Source organism: Eubalaena glacialis, chromosome 18, assembly GCF_028564815.1.
Source record: "Eubalaena glacialis isolate mEubGla1 chromosome 18, mEubGla1.1.hap2.+ XY, whole genome shotgun sequence".
Taxonomy (NCBI): Eukaryota; Metazoa; Chordata; class Mammalia; order Artiodactyla; family Balaenidae; genus Eubalaena; species Eubalaena glacialis.
In genome coordinates, this window is record NC_083733.1 from 17,117,212 (window position 1) to 17,122,572 (window position 5,361).

Sequence of the window (5,361 nt, forward strand, 5' to 3'; positions counted from 1 at the left end):
ATACAGGGGCCTCCCCATCCCTAGGTCTGCCAAAATAAACTCCTTGGGGGGAAAATCCCAAGAAGCTGAGTGAACCCCAACCATAATTATGAAAAATGAAGAAACTAAAACACATCATAAGCAAATTGCTTAAAATCGGTGACAAAGAGGAAAATGTGAAAAGTAGTCAGGGGGGCAGAAAAAGAGACACATTACGTACAAAGGATGAGAAACAGCAGGTTTCTCATCAGAAGCAATGTAAGCTAGAAAACAGTGCAACATCTTTAAAGTACTGACTAGGGTAGTGGGGGGCGGGGAGGGGGAGGCAAGGGGGAGACAGTGAAAATAGAAAAATGAAGGTGAAACAAAGAGCTTATCCAAACATAAAAAACTGAAAGAAATAATCACCAGTAGACCTGCACTACGAGAAATAGTAAAGTAAGTGCCTCAAACAGAATGAAAATGATACCAGATGAAAACCTGGAGGTACACAAAAGAAGGAAGAACACTGGAAATAGAATCTAGAAATGTAAATATAAAGACTTTTTTTTTTAAATTTTAGTTTATCTCTTTAAAAGATAAGCAACTGTTTAAAGCAAAAATAATAACAAGGTATTGTAGGGATTTCAACATACATAAAAATGAAATGTATGACAATAGTTTAAAGTCCAGGAGAGGAAAGAGAAATGAAAGTATACTATTGCCAGTCTCTTATACTGTAAGTGTACAATAGAAAAGATTGACTATGATATGTTAAAGATGTATAATATAAACACCAAAGCAACCAGTAAAATAAGTTATAATTAATAAGACAAAGAAGACAATATAAAATCATAAAAATATTAATCTGAAAGACTGAGAAAGAAAAGGAGTATAAAGGGAACATAGAACAGAAGGGACATACAGAAAACAAAAACAAGATGGTCAGTTCGATACAATTATACCAATAACCATATTAAATGTAAATGGTCTTTAAAAACACAACTAAAAAGCAGAGATAATTAGATTAGGAGAAAAAAGGGATAGCACCAAACTCTATGCTGCTGCAAATTAAGAAAAACAAGTAAAAAGTAAAAAGAATGAAAAAGATATTCTGTACTAACATAAATTTAAAGAAATTAGGAGTGGCTATATTAATATCAGACAAAGTAGATTTCATCATCCAGTATTTTAGGTCTAAGATACAGGACCAATTTCAACCTTGAATTAAAATCTTCACCCAGGCAGTGAAACAAGAACATGCTGTCATCATTACTGCCCAACTCTTTTACTCATGCTATAAAAGTTGGAAGTCAAACTTCTAATGACCTTTTTGTGGTCTTTTCTAGTTCTACATCATGGTACTCTCTGAAAAATAACCAAAATATTGTAAGAGAATTACAATATTTAAACATCCAAATCTGACCAGTTTCTAGATATATTTGTCATTTTTATCACAGAAACAGGTTTCATGGAATTAAAGAATTATAATAAAAATCCAAAGCCTGCGACTGAGCAATTTAACTATTTTTAATGATGGTGAACAGTAAATACATGATCAGAAACATAAAATATTAACATCAAAGTGAAATACGGAAAGGCTCAGAAAGTACTAATGGCCTAAAGGAATGTAGCAGAGAATTTAAAAGACTATAAAGTTCACAAGAGAACATGACAAGAATCTAACACTCAAAACAGTAAAAGCCAATCTTATATTTGTTTAACCTACTGAAAAATTCTCTGTATTCCGGACAGCCACAGTCTAAGACTTCAGCAATGAAAATATAATTAAGGAGGGAGGGGCAAGATGGCGGAAGAGTAAGATGCGGAGATCACCTTTCTTCCCACAGATACATGAGAAATACATCTACACGTGGAACCGCTCCTACAGAACACCCACTGAACGCTGGCAGAAGACGTCAGACCTCCCAAAAGGCAAGAAAATCCCCACGTACTTGGGTAGGGCAAAAGAAAAAAGAAATAACAGAGACAAAAGAATAGGGACGGGACCTGCACCAGTGGGAGGGAGCCGTGAAGGAGGAAAGGTTTCCACACACTAGGAAGCCCCTTCGCGGGCAGAGACTGCGGGTAGCAGAGCAGGGAAGCTTCAGAGCCACGGAGGAGAGCGCAGCCACAGTGGTGCGGAGGGCAAAGCGGAGAGATTCCCGCACAGAGGAGCGGTGCCGACCAGCACTCACCAGCCCGAGAGGCTTGTCTGCTCAGCCGCCGGGGCGGGCGGGGCCTGGGAGCTGGGGCTCGGGCTTCAGTGCTAGCCGGGAGGGAGTCTGGGAAAAAGACTGCAGCTGCCGAAGAGGCAAGAGACTTTTTCTTGCCTCTTTGTTTCGCGGCGCGCAAGGAGAGGGGATTCAGAGCGCCGCCTAAACGAGCTCCAGAGACGGGCGCGAGCCGCGGCTATCAGCGCGGATCCCACAGCAACAGGGACGCAGAGGGAAAAACGGAGAGATTCTCGCACAGAGGCTCGGCGCCGAGCAGCACTCACCAGCCCGAGAGGCTCGTCTGCTCACCCGCCAGGGCGGGCGGGGGCTGGGAGCTGAGGCTCGGGCTTCGGTCGGATCCCAGGGAGAGGACTGGGGTTGGCTGCGTGAACACAGCCTGAAGGGGCTGGCGCACCACAACTAGCCGGGAGGGAGCCCGAGAAAAAGTCTGCAGCTGCCGAAGAGGCAAGAGACTTTTTCTTGCCTCTTTGTTTCACGGCGCGCAAGGAGAGGGGATTCAGAGCGCCGCCTAAACGAACTCCAGAGACGGGCGCGAGCCGCGGTTATCAGCGCGGACCCCAGAGACGGGCATGAGACGCTAAGGCCGCTGCTGCCGCCACCAAAAAGCCTGTGGGCGAGCACAGGTCATTCTCCACACCGCCCCTCCTGGGAGCCTGTGCAGCCCGCCACTGCCAGGCTCCCGTGATCCGGGGACAACTTCCCCGGGAGAACGCACGGTGCGCCTCAGGCTGCTGCAACGTCACGCCGGCTTCTGCCACCGTGGGCTCGCCCCACCTCCTCCGTACCGCTCCCTCCCCCCCGGCCTGACTGAGCCAGAGCCCCCGAATCAGCTGCTCCTTTAACCCCGTTCTGTCTGGGCGGGGAACAGACGCCCTCAGGCGACCTACATGCAGAGGCGGGTCCAAATCCAAAGCTGAACCCCGGGAGCTGTACAAACAAAGAAGAGAAAGGGAAATCTCTCCCAGCACCCTCAGAAGCAGCGGATTAAAGCTCCACAAACAACTTGATGTGCCTGCATCTGTTGAATACCTGAATAGACAACGAATCATCCCAAATTTAGGAGGTGGACTTTGGGAGCAGGATATATTAACTTTTCCCCTTTTCCTTTTTTTGTGAGTGTATATGTGTATGCTTCTGGGTGAGATTTTGTCTATATAGCTTTGCTCTCACCGTTAGTCCTAGGGTTAGGTCCGTCCATTTTTGTTTTTTTTTTTACTTAAAAAAATTTTTTTTTCCTAATAAATGTTTTCTTAATAATTTTTTCCTTATTTTCTATTTTTAAAAAAAATCAAAAAAAACTTTTTAATAAGTTTTTTCATATTTTTTATTTTAAAAAATTAAAAAATTTTTCTTCTTAATAAATTTTTTCTTAATAACTTTTTTCTTATTTTTTATTATAAAAAATTAATCTATTTTTAAAAATTAAAAAAAAATTTTTCTTAATAAATTTATTCTTAATAATTTTTTTTCTTATTTTTTATTATAATTGCTTTGTTTTATTTTATTTTATCCTCTTTCTTTCTTTCTTTCCATTTTTTCTCCCTTTTATTCTGAGCCGTGTGGATGAAAGGCTCTTGGTGCTCCAGCCAGGCATCAGGGCTGTGCCTCTGAGGTGGGAGAGCCAACTTCAGGACACTGGTCCACAAGAGACCTCCCAGCTCCACGTAATACCAAATGGCGAAAATCTCTCAGAGATCTCCATCTCAACATCAAGACCCAGCTTCACTCAACGACCAGCAACCTACAGTGCTGGACACCCTATGCCAAACAACTAGCAAGACAGGAACACAGCCCCATCCATTAACAGAGAGGCTGCCTAAAATCATAATAAGGCCACAGACACCCCAAAACACACCACCAGACGTGGACGAGCCCACCAGAAAGACAACATCCAGCCTCATCCACCAGAACACAGGCACTAGTTCCCTCCACCAGGAAACCTACACAACCCACTGAACCAACCTTAGCCACTGGGGACAGATACCAAAAACAACGGGAACTACGAACCTGCAGCCTGTGAAAAGGAGACCCCAAACACAGTAAGATAAGCAAAATGAGAAGACAGAAAAACACACAGCAGATGAAGGAGCAGGGTCAAAACACACCAGACCTAACAAATGAAGAGGAAATAGGTAGTCTACCTGAAAAAGAATTCAGAATAATGATAGTAAGGATGATCCAAAATCTTGGAAATAGAATAGACAAAATGCAAGAAACATTTAACAAGGACGTAGAAGAACTAAAGAGGAACCAAGCAACGATGAAAAGCACAATAAATGAAATTAAAAATACTCTAGATGGGATCAATAGCAGAATAACTGAGGCAGAAGAACAGATAAGTGACCTGGAAGATAAAATGGTGGAAATAACTACTGCAGAGCAGAATAAAGAAAAAAGAATGAAAAGAACTGAGGACAGTCTCAGAGACCTCTGGGACAACATTAAACGCACCAACATTCGAATTATAGGGGTCCCAGAAGAAGAAGAGAAAAAGAAAGGGACTGAGAAAATATTTGAAGAGATTATAGTTGAAAACTTCCCTAATATGGGAAAGGAAATAGTTAATCAAGTCCTGGAAGCACAGAGAGTCCCATACAGGATAAATCCAAGGAGGAACACACCAAGACACATATTAATCAAACTATCAAAAATTAAATATAAAGAAAACATATTAAAAGCAGCAAGGGAAAAACAACAAATAACACACAAGGGCATCCCCATAAGGTTAACAGCTGATCTTTCAGCAGAAACTCTGCAAGCCAGAAGGGAGTGGCAGGATATACTTAAAGTGATGAAGGAGAAAAACCTACAACCAAGATTACTCTACCCAGCAAGGATCTCATTCAGATTTGATGGAGAAATTAAAACCTTTTCAGACAAGCAAAAGCTGAGAGAGTTCAGCACCACCAAACCAGCTTTACAACAAATGCTAAAGGAACTTCTCTAGGCAAGAAACACAAGAGAAGGAAAACACCTACAATAACAAACCCAAAACATTTAAGAAAATGGGAATAGGAACATACATATCGATAATTACCTTAAATGTAAATGGATTAAATGCTCCCACCAAAAGACACAGACTGGCTGAATGGATACAAAAACAAGACCCATATATATGCTGTCTACAAGAGACCCACTTCAGACCTAGAGACACATACAGACTGAA